Here is an 18,673-nt window from a genome sequence, read left to right as displayed (position 1 = left end):
CAGATGTTACTGCTTGTATGCTAGCCACATTATTACAAAAGCCCTCAACTGGAAACATGCAAAACAATATTAAGATCAGCCAAATACATTAAAAACAAGTCTTCTGAACCAATGAAGTAAAAACTGAACTATTTGGCAACAAGCAACATTTCATTAAAAGAACCATATACCAACTGTTTTACACACTGGGTGGATCTGTTTTGCACTGGTATTGTGTGGCAGTCAGTGGCACAAAAACAGGTAAATGAATAAATTAATTCCATCTGGAAGCAAATATGACAGAGACACTGAGGAAACTGAAACTAAAGAAGAGACTGGCTTCTATGACATGACAACAATCTGAAACATACCTTAAAATCCACCAAAAACTACAGGCATAAACCTTTGGAATGGCCATCACATTCCCTGACTTGGCTTAGATAAATATTAAACATGCTGTGCATGGAATACTACAATTACAATGTCCAGCAATTGTAAAGTAACTATGAATTAACATTTTGCAGTAAAACATGTTGCTGCATAGGTTGTGTTGTAGTTTGACATCAAAACCAACTATTTTATAATAGTACTTTGACCAAACTATTGCATGCATATGCACGTCATTTCTTTATATTTTCGAACTGTCATCCCTAAAATCCCACCACTAAATTACTATAATTACACTATAAATAATTATAGTACTTTAACCTATAATAGAACCCAACGGTTTCCTATACAGATGCACTGGTGTGTATCGGACGAAGTGACGTTTTGAGGAGCGCAGGGCGCCTATTCTCTAGGTTTTACGGTAAGGGCTGAGCTGATGTGTCTGGTTTATGTGGAAGCAGCTCAGAGTGGAGACGGCCGAGCTCGGAAACCTCACACGACATCTGAACGGAGCGTCTTCCACCTTAGTATCGTTTGGATTTACAGTTTTTGTTTCTAAAGCCAGTTTCTGTCTTTTGGCACCACGTGTTGACCTACACTCTGTAACGTCGCAGACACTTTGCTTATTGCATTGGACAGAGACTGGTTTCTCCGACGCTGTTTGGCTTTTCATCAGGAGGACGCGCACCGCACCTCTACCTACATGCATCCTCTAGGTAGGAGAAAGAGGTACTTATACAAATACGTTAGCTAATATGTTCATAAGCCCCCGAGTTGTCCTCTGTTTCGCTGTCTTGGTCTTTGTTATCCTCGTTATACCATTTGTAGCGTTCCTAAGTCAGGCGGTTACCAGCAGTTAGCATACAAAGTGTTTTGTGTGTCAACATTTGCTAAGCATGTTATTTAGATAGCCGATTTGACTCAATTCAGTTGAACAGCTTGTAACAGGAATGGAGGCAGAGTGTCGCACAGTCTGGTTTGAATAAACTTTTTTTATCCTTTTGTAAGGCACCCTGTGTTGGAAAAAGCCAGAAAAAAGACTCATCTTAATTTTGTGTTAATGAATTGTATACGCTTGGAAACATTTGTTGGGGTGTAGCTGTGTGTGCTTGCATGGTGAAGATGCGCGAGGATTCGCGTTTCTGGATAACTCACGAGTAAGACCGGCGGGTTGTTTGCTGTACTGGGCTGTTCTGTCAGATGTGATGAAACTAAGCACGACGCGAAATCGCTGACAGGTAGCTGCCGACATGGAACACCTGTGCGCGCGAGCAAAGCTGTTGTCAGCGTTCATTTAGACCAGCTCTTTGGTTACCTCAGCTTCCGAAGGCAGGTTTGTCACGTGCTCAAACAAATAACACTGCATTTAAAGCACCTCGCCATTCTTACTGGGAGATGTTCTGTAAATGACGTCTCCTTATTTGAAGTAGCCAGTTAGAAGGCCCCTGGAAAAACTTGCGTCGGTTTTTAGTATCAGGAGGATTTGTCTCCCTTCACGTCTTTGAACGGTTAATTAAAGCAAAACAATGTTCTTGTTTTTTTGTGTCCTCGCTGATAAACGACCGCGTTTCACCCCTCGCATAATGAAACAGCGCCTGCTCTTATCTCTAAGGCCATAAACAGCTTCTCCTTGTGGATAATAAATTAGCTTGATAGGCTGTGGTGGTTAAACGATAGCCACGACCAGTCAGTGGGCTACAACCAAAAAACAAATATTACGCCGGTTTTGTCGATAAAAGACGTGTAAGCATTAACAACGAGTCCGTCACAAAATTGTATCTGACCTCTGCACTGGAGGAATTTGTGATGGTCAATAAATGTAGGATAGGTAAATGACCCTTGCCAGTAATTAGCTCAAATCTACTCCCATGAGATTGAGGCCATTAAAATATTATGGGTCATTCTCTCTCTCTCTCTCTCTCTGTGTGTCTCTGTCTCTCTCTTTTTCTCTGTGAGTGCTTTTCTGTGGCTTGTCTCAACCAGCACTTTTAAGATTGCGAAAGTGGACTTTTTTGCATTAAGTCTGCAGAATTGATAGTCAGGACACCAGCCATTGCTGTCTAGGCCAAAGGGTGCTTAGAATAAAACTGTCTATCAGCGACCAGGTGTGTGTGCATGAGACAGATTGAGAGAGAGATAGAGAGAGAAAAGAGAACTGCTGGCACTTTGCTGGTCATAAGCTTTGTGTGAAGTGTAGGAATGCCCAATGATATCAGCAGACCATCATCAGATAGATTTGACTGATATTTCCACCCTGTATTTGTTGACTGTAATACGTGTAGCTCTATATGTATTATGGTAATGGAATACAGGGAAAGGTCATTTGTTCTTGTTCAGCTTTTATTTAATGATATTTACATCTAGACAGACTATAAGAAGGCTGCTGTTTTTACAGTGCAGAATGTTATTTAGTTTAGGAAGGACCTGTGAAGGTCAAGATGAGATCTGGCAGACCAAGAAAAGTCTTGGAGAATCTGTTTGTATGTTAGTAAATAGACCAAAACCTCTATATGTCTGCCAAGAATCAGCATTATAGTGTCAGGAGGATGGTGCACCGTTTCACTGTGCAGTGTTGCTTGAACAAGCATAATGTCTGTCACAAATCTGTGTTTCAAGTATGCTTCAGAAGCTGATAAGAGGATGGCTTGTACAACAGGATACTGGTCCAAAACATACCTTAAAACCACTATGCACTACTTAAAGAGACATTATAGAATAATTGTAGCTATTGAAGACCTAGGCTGTGCATGTAAGACAACCTATCTCAGAACTAGAGAGCAAAGAGGAGTGGGGGCAAATCCATCTACAAGACCTGAGTTTTAGCTGCTTTAAACAGTGTTTTTGCAGGTTGTGATTTCTGCCCAAATTTTCTGTCTTACAACTGTCTCAGAGATGCACATACAGCATCGGCTTCAGTAGGCTGCACAAATAATAAGCTGTGGCTTTTCCCCCTGTTCCACTCCCTCTCTCATTTAGCATGTACTGGTGTCTGTAACCCTGCAGGTGGTGGGCAGGGCACCGTACCCTCTCTCTCTCTTTCTGTCTGCGTGATTGATTTGGCCTCCATCTCTCTCCCACTCGCTTCTCTCTTTCTCTTTCTATTCCTCATTCTGTCTCTTGGACTTGAACACATTCAGACAACACACTCTGGATCTTTTGCTAACATACACAAAGGAAACAACACAACAGCCATTCAGATAGAAAGAATGAGTTTGTATGTGTGGTTAATGTGTGTCTGGCCGTGAGTGGTTGTACTGTGTTTGATATATGTGTCAGCCTAGCTGTAGGAATAAATCAGAACACAGAGTACACTCGTACTAAGTGTGTGTATGTGTGTAGGGAGTGCTATTGATGGGATGGGGACCGCCATCCAGCATTCAATATTTTTCTATTGATTATTCTATCAATTATTTTGTCGATTAGTTCGATTAATCTAAACTATTAATTTTATAATGTAAAATGTTACATTATAAAAACGTTTATTTAGACAAAACTGTAAATAAAGCTTTACATGTTTAATGCACAACTGTAAGTTAAAACACAAACCTTAGTATAATAGTCAGCAGTGCAGTGGGATATTTATATCCCTTATCAAAGGGATATGTGTATGCATTCCTACACAGAGTAATGTGTTTAAAATGGCTGAATAGAGTCATTAAAGATGTTTTATTTCCGCTCAAGCCCAAAGTGGACAAACAAACACACTAGCACCGTCAATCAGTCTAAAAGCCCAGATCCTTAACATTTTCTCTTAGTCACAAATTCACTGGAGAGTCTATGGTGGCAGCCAGAAGAATATATTAGTTTAGTAAGAGGTATTATACCAATAACAGGCTTCCCTACCAATGGTTAATAAACACTGATTCATACCTATTGCGGACTCGAGAAAAATTTAAATAATGTTAAAACAAAGCATCTGCTTATAATTTTTTCATCATTGAGTATGGTGACTAATCGCCATGGCCCTACAGTACACAGACATTAGTTGACGTTTTTGCTAAGCAAGATATATATAATATATAACATTTTCTTGATCTAGGGCTGCAACTAATAATTATTTATTTGGTAGTCAACAATTTTGATGTTGATAATTTTTTCTGATTAATCGATTAGTCCGCGATTATTAAATATCTTACAACTAAATTAACTAAAAATCAGCAAACGAACCATTGTGATATGCGCATTGTTTTAAGAGCATTATTACAGGGTCTCCCATTCTAAACTGTAGAAGCACACTGAACATGTAGATACTAAACATGTATTGGCTGATTGACGACATGTGAGGCAAGTGATGAATCATGTTAATTAGCCAAGATTATTTGCCTCATATATAAGGTACTATATACCTTCTAGTATAAGTGTGTAGTAAGCAATTGGGACGCAGCCACTGTACCATGTACGCTAACATTAGTTATCAATAATTGACGCATTTATATACACAAATGAGTGTTGTGTCAGTCAACACAAAGCAGCATCAGTGACTTATGAAGTATATTGTATTAGTCATTACATTGCAACATTGATGGGTCATCATATTTCATTTCTTTCTACTTTCTGTTCTGCACAGATTCATGGACATGAAGTAATTCGGACAGCTCTGTGTGTGTATGTGGAGGTTGCAGCCAAGAGAAGGGCATTGTGGGAGTAGGTCGGCGCTGGTTGGCTGGCTATAGTCAGAGAGGGAGAGAGAGGGAGAGGGAGAGAGAGGGAGAGAGAGATGAACAGTCTGTAATTAGCACCCGCGACTGCATGCTACATTCCACCTCTGTAAATTACAGACTGGCCTGCCGATATGGCGTCTGGCGTGCGCCACCAGACTCAGCAAACCTGCCCTGCTGAGCTTGTCCAGAGCTCTTGTACATGCTCTCTGACACTCTCTTCACTCTCTCTATCTCTCTCTCTTTCGTTCTCTGTCAGTCTCTCTCTCTCCTTCTCCTTCTCTGTACGTCTGACTGCTTTTCTTTCTTGTCTTAGCCTGTCCCTGTTACTCTTTCTCGCTCTTAATCTCTCTATCTTTCTCTCTCTCATTCCGTCATTTGCTTTGTAAATCTTGACTTTCTTTCTGCTTGTTTTGCATCTAAGTCTCTCTTTCTGTTTGTCTCCTTCTTCCTCTCTCTTTTGCTCTGTCCCTCTCATTCCCGTATTCCCTTTCTCTCTGTCTCTGTCTCTGTCCCTCTCTATCTCTCTCTCTCAGCATGGTCTTTCCTGGTAATGTTTTACTGAAATAAGTTTTGCAGCTCATGCAACAAAGCCATTTCAATGCAAACCTATGACTTGGGCTGAAAAAGCTGGTAAATATTTACAGCCCTGTTACAAAGATGCAATGACATCTGCTCCTGTGTGGCTTGCCGATAAAACCCTCACTCCTTCTGAAGCAGAGGAAACTGCTTAAGAGGCCTAGAAGGCTATGGGTGAAACAGCTGAACACATTTCCATAGGGCAGCATTGAAAGTCAGGGGTTACTGTCTCTGCTGCACAAACAAACCAATCGGCCAGACGCATAGCTGCTGCTCTGCAGTGCCCCACAGCTTCTGGCTTGAAAATATGCAACAATAGGCCTTGCGTGCCTTAGAGAAGTCAAGTGCGGCCTTCGTCTTCACAAGCTGGGTTCCCTGTTGCATGCAAGGGTCACAAAAACTAAACTGAGGTCGATCCATGAAGTTCAATCTGTGTCAGAGTTTTCTTATTCCTGCAGTTGAGACTTTATGTAAAGGAACTGTTCAGTGGTCTCTCCACAAAACTTTTTTTCCCTTTTAGTATGTACACTGGATACTCAAGGGGCATCACTTCAATTTCTGGTTAAAAAGCCCTCACACACGCTCTCTTTTTCTCCCTCCTTCTTGAGCATGCACACACACACAAACACACACACACACACACACACACACACACACACATCAGCTGTGGTTATGCCCGCTAGCAGCAGAGTTTCTTGTTTCTTCCACCTCACTTCCACAGTGTTGTTTTTCTGTGAAGCTGTAATTGGTGGTGGTAGACTCCCCTCCTCTGCTCAGTCTCTCCTGGGCTTGGCCTGCATTGATTTGTTTTGATTTTGGTTCCTCCAGAGTACATGGGAACACACACACACACACACACACACACACACAAACACACACACTCACTCACACACTGGCTACGCAGCCCACCCCACAGCTCCCTGTCGGCTGGGTGGTGCTTTTAAACAATTGTGTGTACACAGAGTTTATTACAAAATTGGCCTTTTTCAATATAAAAAAAGAAGAAAAAAGAGAGAAGAAAAAAATTAAGAATGAAGAAATAGGGGTGTGTGTAATGATGATATGATGCCTGGAATGATGGATGGGTTGGGGAAAATGGCTCTGACCCTGACAGAGGAGCCAGTCGTGGGAGCAAATGAACTGTGTGTGTGTGGATGTATGTGTGCGTGCATGCCTGTCTGAGTGCACTACACTAAGTAGGACAAGTAGTCTCCCTCAGCGTCTCCCTTCTCCTGCCTCAGCCTACTCTTCCACTTTTCTGTTCTGTAGATTGATAACATCAGTCATGCACTACTTTCTTGCCACCATGCAGATCACCTACTCAGATACCACCTCTGAATCCAGGAGACTCTTCTGTAGTTTTTCTGCTGGGCTGTGTGGTATGGCTACTAATCTGAATCCGGACTATTTGCACCCCGCTCAAGTATCCATGTGCTAAAAAGTCATGGTTCAGGGAGTGTGCTTCTCACGTCATTTCCTACGCAATCCTGCTGTGAACAATAAACATGCAGATGGTGGTGACAATGAAAACACTTCGAGTTCGCAATTTTCCTTTTATGCAGCACTGATAATAACTTTCCACGTAGTTTATGATCTTTAAGGGCAATGTTGTCCACTACTAACGCTTTGCTGTATTCCCCAGTAGAAACTGTCATCAACCCAGCCTCCTTGTGTACCTGACTAGTTAGTTAGCATTCATAAAGAAAGACAAAAACTGCATGGTCCTGATTGGTTAACCCAGGTGTATTTGTTTGATGTTTGGTATACTTTACTACCACCTACTACCACACAAAATGCCACGAGGAGGGCATGCACCTTTCATGAACATCCTTACAGCATAATTACTGTGTGTTATTTGACACATGCTGCACTTTACACTATGGGTTGGTTTCCTGGACAGGGATTAAGCCTAGTCCTGGACTTCATGTTGAAATGAAGATTGTCTATAAAATGGACAAAGTAGTCCAGTGCAAGACAAAAATGACCCTATATGTCCAAATGTTTGGGGACACCTCTTCTAATGAATTAATTTGACTCTCTGGATCAGATAAACGTGAAACTATTGGCAATTCATCATCGAGCTGGAAAGATGCTCCATCCAATACTTTTGGGATAAGGTGGGTGGTATTCATCCAGCATATCACTTCACTAACGCTCTTGCCGCTGAATGCAATCAAATCTTAACAGCAACGTTCCCAAATCTATTAGTAAGATCTAGTAGATGATCTAGCTAATGTAATGCCTCTTGGTGTCAGATGTTTCTCTCATCACTGGTATTTCCCCTGTGTATTTCCATTAGCTCTAAAGTTGCTAAGCTGCAGCTTCCTGTTTATGTCAGCTCTTCTTGTCGGCAGGTCATGTTCCTCTATCGTTTTATTGTACACAAATGACAAACTTATGAACTTATGGTGTGTATTTTGAGCCCACACACTGCTTACTTGTCCACTCAGCTGGTCTTCTTTATGCCTTTATGCCCTCTTTAGGGCTTCAGGGAAAGCTAGATGACTTTTCAAAAAACAAAGTATATGTCTGTAATTACATATCTAATTAGATATCTATAATGTTTATTTGCTTGTGTTTACTAGATTCATTATGCGTGCATTCTTTGTTTTGGTTAAAGACAAATTCACTCCAAAACAGACTATTTAGGATTGTGTCACTGTGGGATGTACTGTAGGTAAACACATACATTAGCAAATTAGATTAGTTTTTTTAATAACTGGTATGTGACAGGGACATTAAAAAATCAAGGGGACAGTTTTGTTTAAAAGTTTCAGCCTCTTTTACCATCACTTTTTATTGTGCATTTCACTTTTAAAAAACACTCACTTCATTGTGGATGATGATGGCAGTACTCTACAGTGCACTACATTATAACTTTCATTTTGTCTCTGAGGTCTGCTCCAGCTGGACCCTTCTGAGAGTCCCACAACAGTAACCAGTGATCTGACATCATCCATAATTTATGCTGGAGACAGACTTGTGGATTGTTTCTCCCTCTCTATCTCTGCCTTTCGTTCTTTCCTTCTCTCTCTTTCTCTCTCTCTCTCTCTCTCTCTCTCTCTCTCTCTCTCTCTCTCGCTCTCTCTTTTCTCTGTTCAGTTCACATTATAATTTAAAAAGACAGCAGTCAGAATACATAGATACTTTTTACATTTTGAGGACTATACTTTTGGAATACTATTACCACTTAAAAAAAAAAATAATAAAAAATACTTTGTACATCAGTCTTATATTAACTTAAAAAATGACTGTTCTACAACTCTAAAGTTACATGGGTAGACTGATAAATCAGTATAATGATAGTAGTAGCAGCCACCATTTCATCAGCGTTTCTTTTATATAAATTTGCTTGTCAGTTGTTTCTGCCAATTAACCCACCCAATTGTAACTCCGCTAGCAATGCTCCCGGCACTAGCAGGGTAAGTAAGGACATAAAGCATGTCTCCTCCGATAAATGCAAAGCCATCCACCAGCTCTTTTCAAATTGCTGCCAATTCTGGGTAGCCGACACACTCTGAGGCAGCCACCAAGTTCCCAGCTCGGGTGCACCTAATAGATGCCTGTGCCAGCCAACATCACTTCGAGAGTGATGAGGGGAGAGAGCACGGCCAGTTGTGCTCTCTCAGGCTCTTGATGCTGATGGTAAAGCAGCATGGCTCGGATTCCAATTTACTACCCCCAGGCCATGTAAAGCATTTGTTCTAATCATCATCATTTGATGTTTTCTACTTTTGCCCATACTAAATTTGGAGTAGGGGAGAACGGGTCAATACATGATTTTTTTTTCTTAATTTGAGCAGGACTGATGATTTTTTATGTACATATTTCTAGTGCCTACTGGAACTATTATAACAGATGGAGAGGGAAGTTATAACAGTCTGGTGTAAAACTCTGGTAAAATGCAAGAACAGTTAATTCCATGCAGTTCTATGTTGTTTGAGCCAAATGAGCTTTTCAACCAGGTGCATTCACATAAAAAGACTATATCCGCCATACAGATTAATTAAGAGTATATAGATTATAAAGCCACAGATGAAAGGAACCATATGAGTACAGATGAGACTGTGCCGACATCACATAGCAGTGTCTGATGCATTGCCAATAAAAGCTCAAACAGCACACTTTCCAAACTGCTCAGCCTCATTGAAAGATCCATCATCACCTCTAGCCAAAGTACATATTACCTATAACCACACCTACACTCACTGAAATCTAAACAAATACAGTAATAGCCATATGTTGGATTTTCATGCCTGCTTCAACGTCTGAATGTCTCCAAAAGCTATCCATAACTCTTTCCAAGTTGACTTTCTGGGTCCTCTCTGTCTCGACTGCAGTGACCTTATAAACCACTTTCCTTTAACAGTTTTAAACAGCATGCTAAATAGTAAGTCACGACTAGCCAGTGAGCCAGACAACTAAACACTCAGATTGAGGGGCGACAACAAATCTTTTGTTGGTACTACCCATAGCCAACTATCCTGAACAGCAAACTTCCTATATCAAGTGTGATTTTCTGGCATTTGAGGCCCTACTGACCACTTGAGCAACACATTGTTCATCAACTGTTCAGCATTGGTGCGCAACAAAGCACTAAGTGTGGATACCTGCTGTTGCCAACCAATCCAGTCTTGCACCTTTTCGAAGAAGGAGAGTTTGAGATGACATAATTTCAAGAATATTCATGACTCATCAAATAAATTGATTTCAACTAGATACATAAAATATCTGTGTCTGAATGAATGTGATTCGTGAAAAAAGTGGACAGGAGCTGTCCACATTACTGATTTTTGACCATGAAGACATAAGGAGTTTGCGTAGTGGTCCAAAAACATAGCCCTGTGCTTGAACTAAACGCACCATTGACTAAATGTACGCTTGATTTGTCCAGTTATAGTGTACTTGGGGAATGCCGGCTTTAAATGGAATTTTTCTTGAGATAATGAACCACATTTAACAGAAGGTTTTTCTTTTCCAATATTTGACAGTGAATGTCAACAGATAAGAGGTTCAGGTAAGTAAAATCTCATCTTGTTAATGCAACATTATGTAGCATTTTTACCATTATGTTACTCCAATAACATTATTATTTAACATTATTATACTCCACTGACTTGTAATAGGAAGAATAGCGTTTCTATCCTTGTTACTACAGGCTCAACAAGCTGCTAACTGAACTACGGAACTGGTGGAGCTGCGCAAGGCCACATGCTTTCAGTGCCGGTTCTCTATCTCTCAGCCTGTAAAATGAACGTCTGTAACGAAGGACGTTTAGTTCTAACTGCAGTGAATTACACTCTCCATCTGTAAGAGGAGCCCAGGTATCAAAACTGGCATAATGCTGCTTTAATTGTGAGAGCGCTTTTTGTTGACCAGTGTAAATGGAACCCAGCCTGAGTATATCTAAATACAATTTAGACTTAAATCAAGTAACAATACGTTAAAACACAAAATCTTTTTTTTGCAGTGTTGCCTGTCACAAATCTTTCAAGTTAAAGCCAGACAAATGTACATCCAGTGAAGAAAATCATTGTAGGTTTGATGCAGTCTGCTAGGAGGTGATATACAGCTCCTACACAGAGCATGAGTTATGTATTGGTATACTGAGGATCTGTAATTAATCTGTGCGATGCAGCCGATTGTTGTGGTGCAAACTGTGAAACCCCACCGCCTTTGTGAAGCTGAAAAAAATCCAATGTGTGACTGAGAGACTCTGGCTTGGTAACCTTCTGTCCTAGTGGCACTATCCTTAAGCAGTCTTTTAGATTACGTCTCTGGCTCTGGTTTAATTCTTGCTTCTGCTATTTTCCTACCTCTCCCACACTTCTCTGTCTATTTGATGTCAGTTCTGGAATATTCTCAAGGCCTGTCTCAGTCCTTTGTGTGTGGGTGTGTGTGAGAGAGAGAGAGAGAGAGAGAGCGAGAGAAAGAAAGAGAGAGAGAGAGAGAGAGAGAGGGAGGGAGGGAGGGAGGGAGAGAGAGAGAGAGACAAAGAAAAATAGACAGTTTTATGAAAACCGCAAATGTGGGGCTACACAAATATTACAAATAGCTGTGACCATTTTGTCCTGAATTTCAAATATTGCTCAGCCTGCAGCTTGTTTGGAAGCAAGAAAGCAAGGACTGAATGATGCTCACTCTGATATGATTTATGGACAAAATGTCATCCTAAATGTATAGAGACACATTTTATGATTTTGATATACTAATAGCATATTTATAAATACATTGATGTGTTATAAACATTATCATGAATACGGTTTGATATCATTTTGATTACCAGTATTATTGTGATTCAGATTCAGTTAGGCAACCCTACCGAGGTCAATCAAACCATATTAATGATAATGTCTGACATTTCCAATGGTTCTTCACATTCATCTTTTTGTAAATATTGCAGAATGGACACGCTGGCATGACGGAATCTCTCCAGGAGGCAATACAAGAGTGTATATGTGTAGTTACATTGTTGATGTTACATTTTTGAGTTAACCATAAGTTTTGATTGTACAAACAGGAATTTTGATAGGGCTGTATAGTTTGTTAAGAAACATTCTATTGGAATGCAATTTTTAGGTTTTAGGCTTAGTTTTTTTTTCAGTTTATTATGCTTCGTCATGAGGCTATAATTAATTGGTTTATTGAGCTCCTTTTACACACAATTTTACACCTGTGACTAATGGGAAGCTGCAGTAATACTTAATATTTGAGACTTCAGTTTAGCAAGTGACACATTGAGTCTATGCACTATTTTTATACAAAATAGTTTATGCTACTGTGTAATACTGTGTACTGTGTACAGTATTTACTATTTCAAGTTTCGAGTGAAACGTACTATAAGTTGCACAAGTAGCGCAAATGTTTCTTTTACATGGCTTCTAACAAATCTTATCCTGTGTTATTTCTAAATCGACAAATGATCACATACAAAGTTCAGTTTGCTTACAGGGTGACAAATAAGAGGAACACTGTGCACAATTAAAAAAAATTTAGCCAACTCGCTAACCTAGTCTTTGCTCAGCTAGCTAAGAAACAGACCCACCAAGTATTAGACAGCCCAGAACTGCCCAGCTACCGATACAAATGTTAATGTGATGTGATGAAATGTTAAAAACTAGTATTAGAAGTAACAGAAGGGAGAAACACATCAGGTGCTGCTGTGCTGGACTGGATAAAGCATCATATCTAAGAGCACAAAGTCGAGTGAATGGTCTTAGGAGTGTTTTCAGGTTAATTTAGCAGACTGGTTCATTCAAGTTTGCTTGCTCTCACTTTTAATCAAACTCAGCCTGTTTCTTAACTCCACAGCGTCCCCTCCCTAAGGCTCTCTTAAATGGGTGATAGACATAGAACAGAAATTTGACACATCAGACAACTAAAATACATCCTTATTTTAAGATATCATCAGCATTTTCAAATACCATGGTATACAGTATTACCATTATACCAATGCTGCTACTTCATTATTTTAACCAGAATTCGTTTGTTAGGTAATATAAATGCCTTGATTAACCAATTCTCCCATGGAACGTTGATGTGGAATGTCCGAGATTGGTGAGAAAGCTCATAGCAGATAGATGCAATTTAATAGTATTCTTTTGCCTATTGCGAAAGATTGATTTACCTATTTACCTATTGTTTCTATCGCAACCCACTAAGTCACAATCACAAATTAATATTTCAGTTATGATTAATCCTTTAAGCTTTAAACTCCAGGACTCCTGGACTACCCTAATAGTAACCTCACTTAGTTAAGGCTAATTAGACATAAGGCTTTTTATCCAGTAACTACCATGAATTACCAATAGCCAAATACTAAGCCTAGAGTTTAAGGTTTAATCATAGTACATATCTACAGCCCTACACTATGACAATTTTAATTACTTCATCTATGGATTTATACGTGGTCCTTCAGTGATCAAGGTTCTTCATGGTGCTTTGGTGTTCATTAAAATGATGGGGTTCTATAAAGTACAGCAGTTATTCAAAGAATGGTTTGAATGCTTAAATCTTTCTGGTTGAATGGTTCATATACACTATAGAAATGATTGGACAGTCTGTTGTAGATGGTCCCTTATATAACATTTTTTCAGTGTTTATATTTTACAAAAGAAGGATATTAAAAACAGTAACCAAACATCTTTTTGCTTTGAATGGATTGAAATGTTATAAATTTTGCGATAGTTGGCTGTTTACCGGTTATGTTAGGACTTTGCTATATCTTATGACATTAGGTGTATTAAGAACAATTAGTTTAGTATTATTGTGATGTAGCTTTCAGAGGCATTAAACTATTTAAATGTGTGTTCAATGTTACCACCAATCTAACCAATTCTGACTATGGTTTTCTAGAACTGAGCATTTCATGTCAAACCATTTTAAATTATTTAAACCGTTAATTGAATTATTCTGAAATTCTGAATTCCCCTTTAGCTCCTTTCCATTAAAAAAACCAAACTTAAAATTTCCTAGTTGAAGTGCATGTGTGAAAAGGCCTGTATACTCCCTAGCCTTTCACATGAGTACCCAGTCCTGACGATGACTATATAGAGCCCTGCTCTATATAGAGTACTGCGCAGAATCAATTCATGCATTGCCTTGATATGGTTGGTTCAAACACAGAGTCTATAAAAGCTTATGTGTGTATTGGGATATTGGGAAAAGTCCATTGATTGAAGCCCTTGACAAAGGCCTCTGACTTGCATCTGCTTTGCAATGCTGCAGAACAATTCTCCCTCTCTGCCTTTGTCATAATACCTTGCTCAAAGCCAATGTTAAGAGAAGGGAGGGGAGAGAGATGAGAAAAGAAAGATAGGAAGAGTCCAGACAGACTTCCTCCACAGGAGCCAGACAAAGCTGACGGCCAATTGTTATTCATCCCCAGCCAAATGCCTGCTTTGTGTGTCAACAATGCCAAGGATTTGGATCTGTCTGAAATATGCATCCTCCCGTTTCCAACACGCACCCCCCGACCCCATCTTCTTTTCTCTCTCTTGCTTTACAGGTCATGGACCTTTCTGTTTGTTGACTGGTCTCCATCACCTCAAGCTTCGTGAGGTTGAATACCTTGGTACATGCACAATATCCAGTTACCAGAAAGTATTACGGCAAAGATTACTTGTGTGATTGCTAAATAAGCTTGTTTTTTATGCTAAGGCTGTATGATTTTGTTTTAAACAAAACAATAAAACAATGACAATAGACTTTTAAGCTTTTGAACCATTCTAAAATATTTTAAAACATTAAACATGTACTATGACCTTGTCATGAATGTACTGTTATTATTATACAGCAGTGCTTACTGCACAAATCTGAATTTGGAATGTGAATATTATTGGAATAGCCTGTTAGCTGTACAGCCTAGACCTAGCTAAATGTTTTTAGTTTTACAACTACATGGTTTTTCTGACTATGAGCATATGTGTGTTTGTGAGATTCTGCTGGCGTTTCCTCTTCTTTTCTCTTCATGTAAAGTGCACAAAAGTGACTTGAGCGCTAATAGCAAATTCTTGTCAAAATTGTGGATATTTAGACTTCTAAATTCAGCTTTATTATGATCTTTGGATAATAACACTCTAAACGCTAGTCCTGTCATAAGACTAATGCTAGTTCCACTGATGCAATGCCACTAGCTACTAGGTACCCCGTTCTGACGCATCGGCTAGCGTCACTCTGAAATGATGTTCAGAGAGAGAGAGCGAACACCCGGAGAGAGCAAGACCAATTGTGTTCTCTCAGGCTCCGGTTGCTGGTAGGGATGACCTGGAGCCCTGACCTCAATTGTTTTGACCAAAATTTTGTAGGATTATATATCACGGGCACTATGACTGGTCAATATGCTTACAGCTATTAAAGGATTGTATTGGATAGAGGGCTAATTTGCAGTCAAATCTGCTGCAATAGCAGTTTTGAGAACAACAGTATTAAAATACAGATTAATATTACATTGTGTTGTTCCACTTTGTAGATGTAACATTTTCCTCAGGTTGTGATGGACAACAAAGATCTGTGGAAAACTGCCTTTGTCTTTTAATTAGTACATAATCTCTGTTCACATGGGGCGTTCGGTACAACAAAGCACCTTTCACGTTTTCTCTCTTTGTTTCTCCTGCTTCCATCTCTTTCTCTGTCACACACAAAAACACACACACACATCCACACCTCTCGCTTGCAGCTGTTTGCTTTTGATGTGTATTCACAGGAGTGTTGTTAGGGGAGGGGTGGAGAGGCAGGGACGGTTGAGCACTTTATTACAATTCCTCACTGCACTGCAGCAATTAAAAATGTGTGCAAACTTGATGATGTACAGTCCCCTGAAAGCCTTCCCCAGTGAAGATGCAAGGTTAAGCTCTATTAAGTTAAAAAAAAAAACAATAGACTTCGCTCAGAGACCTACCTTAGCTACTCTGTTCCCTTCATACCTGAGGGGATGTTATAAATTATGAGTTATGAGTTTTTGTTTATTGCTGTTCAGTGACTGTTCAGCTGGGTTACATGTCCTTACACTTTTGCTTTACATGTCCTGTATTCTGACCAGGATTATTTATGTTTTCATTTCATGTACAGTATATAGTACTGTAAACATCTTAGACAGCCTATTTACATCAACAGTAAATGTGGTTTGCCTGTAAAAACATTACCACAAATATTGCACTCTCTGTGACTGTTTTAATATTTTTTTAATAATACCCAGATTATATAAGCACAAAGCATGCCATTTTTAAAAAGCTTATAATGACACTTGTAAAAAAAAAGCAAGTAATGCGAAACACAGGAAAACCCTTCTTAAAATTACTGGTGACAGAACTCAGAATGTTTATGTGATATTTGTAGTGGGACACTTTTTTTGGACAGATCAAAATGAACATAATATAAAAATATAAAAATATTTATTTGTTTACTTGTTGTTTTTGTGCAATGTAATGTGTTCTAATATGTTTTTGACTGATATCTGGGTGAAATTGCCAACGTAAATCTATCCAGCTGTTATTGTGTTTTTTGTTAAATCAAATCAGGTTTATTTGTATAGCGCTTTTTACAGCTGATCAGCTTTACAGGAATCCATTAATAAGACAAATAATCAACATGGCATAAAACATAGCCAGTGGCAAGGAAAAACTCCTTCAGATCTGGAGGAAGAAACCTTGAGAGGAACCAAAACTCACAAGGGGGACCCACCCTCCTCTGGTCAGAACTACTTATAGATTATTGATTAAAAAAAAAGTCACCATACCACCAAATGACACTGTTGCTATGCTCATGTGTACTGATATACCAATAGTAGTGATGGTAAGAATAAAATGAAAAATAGTTGAAGCAACCCTAGAATGGGGCAGACAAGCTAACAAACTATACAGGAAGAAATTAATGACTTTACTTGCACAATCAGCCCAGCAGCTCATCTGGTGACAGCAGAGAGGGGGAGAGAAAGAGAGAGGCGGAACAGCTCTGTCAACAAGTTTCTCCCCTGCGCTTAGCTTCATTTGTGAAATTGTAGAGCTGATCGTTCGTATAGTAGGCACTACAGTTGTTGTTTATTTTATCCATGTATTTGATGCTGTTTTTAAAATTTTGACTTGCTTGCTCACAGGTATTTAGCCAAGGGACAAAAAAATCCAGTCATTTTTAGACAATCCCTAATGCTAAGGAAGCTGCAGCATATCATCGAATGATATTGAGTAGAATCTCAATTTTTGTCAAATAAAAGAAAATTAATGTGCAGTTTAGGAAATTTGTCACTCTGAATGAAGATTCTTCATTATAAAAAATGTAGTCCAAGACTAGGCCTAATTCCTGTTTGGGAAACCTCACATATGTGTTTAAACTCCATCGTACACTCAGTGAAATAATTCCTTACAATAAAAAAGCTTAAAATTTGACACTTCCTCTGGATCACTCATACAGTCTGTCAGAGAAGTGGAGGTTTTGTACCTTATTTTAATCCAGATTAAATACTACAGTAACGGTAACTGTTACAACAGTAAATGATCGCAGTTAGTATATTGCAGGTGCGGACTTGATTACAGACCCAGGAAACATGGTGATATTCAGAAGATTAGGTAACATGTTTTTATTTATTATGATTATTATTATGATTATGTATGTATGTATGTATGTATGAGATATGATAATATGTAAAGCAATGAGCTTTACACCAGAAGATATGAATAAAAGGCCAGGGACAGTGGTGGCTCAGCGGTTAGAGCGCCGGGCTATCAATATCGATGTGGGTTCGATTCCAGGGCTTGGCAAGCTGCCACTGTTGGGCCCTTGAACAAGGCCCTTTACCCTCTCTGCCCCTGGCTGCCCACCGCTCTGGGTGTGTGTGTACTCACTGCCCCTAGTTAACTAGTGTGTGTGTTCACTACCACAGATGGGTTAAATGCGGAGGACATTTCGCTGTACATAGTACAGTGACAAATACATGCACCTTTACCTCAGTTAACAGTAAAGAGACAGATTATTCAAACATGAAGACTGTGAAATGGAAATGGATCTTTCTGCAAACAGATATCTGTTCATTCATATTCGTACATTTTTGTAACTCCATATTAGTGTAACTGCACATGTAATTCTGGTGTTTAAATATATTGAGTAGTACAGAATGCATGGAAGGTTTGAGTTTGAGGTTTGAGTTTTTAGTTTTTACATATCACATTTAGGGATGTGTATGTGCATAACTGCATGCCATTGTTATAAAGCAGAAACCCTGTAACTCCCAAATGGCAGCATTACTGGAAAAGAAAGAAACCTTCTGAACTTTCAGTTGAAGAAAAATGTAGATACATTTTATTCCAGGTCATTTTGGATCTTTTCTGTTGGTCAAAATTACATTTTGGTTAAGGTACAGGTGCCACACTGCAAAAATGTAGAATTGTGGCTCAACAGTTACAATATTTTGCTGAATGTGAAGGAGAGACTACAGAAGACAAAATGTTCCTGGTGCATTAAACGTGTGTGTGTGTTATATAAGTTAGATAGAGGTTTGCAGACAGGATGTCTTGTCTGGCAGCAATCTCTAGCTTTAGGTATATGTGTGGGTGTCTGTGAGAGTGTGTGTGTTTGTT

The 18,673-nt window shown here is 39.2% G+C and overlaps 1 protein-coding gene across 3 annotated transcripts in view; it reads left to right on the top strand.

The window, feature by feature from the left end:
• Nucleotides 1-843: 843 nt before the first annotated feature.
• The window catches only part of dok4 (docking protein 4), a 49,860-nt gene continuing 32,030 nt past the window's right edge, over nt 844-18,673 (top strand). The window contains exon 1 of one of the 3 annotated variants that reach the window (XM_072660794.1): nt 844-1,082. The gene's annotated coding sequence lies outside the window, so the exon portion shown is untranslated. Of the gene's footprint in view, nt 1,096-14,655; nt 14,677-18,673 lie in introns of those variants that run through there. The other 2 variants (XM_072660795.1, XM_072660796.1) reach the window with 2 other exon arrangements.

Source organism: Salminus brasiliensis, chromosome 17, assembly GCF_030463535.1.
Source record: "Salminus brasiliensis chromosome 17, fSalBra1.hap2, whole genome shotgun sequence".
In the NCBI taxonomy this organism is placed as follows: Eukaryota; Metazoa; Chordata; class Actinopteri; order Characiformes; family Bryconidae; genus Salminus; species Salminus brasiliensis.
This window is presented reverse-complemented; position numbering and strand designations above follow the sequence as displayed.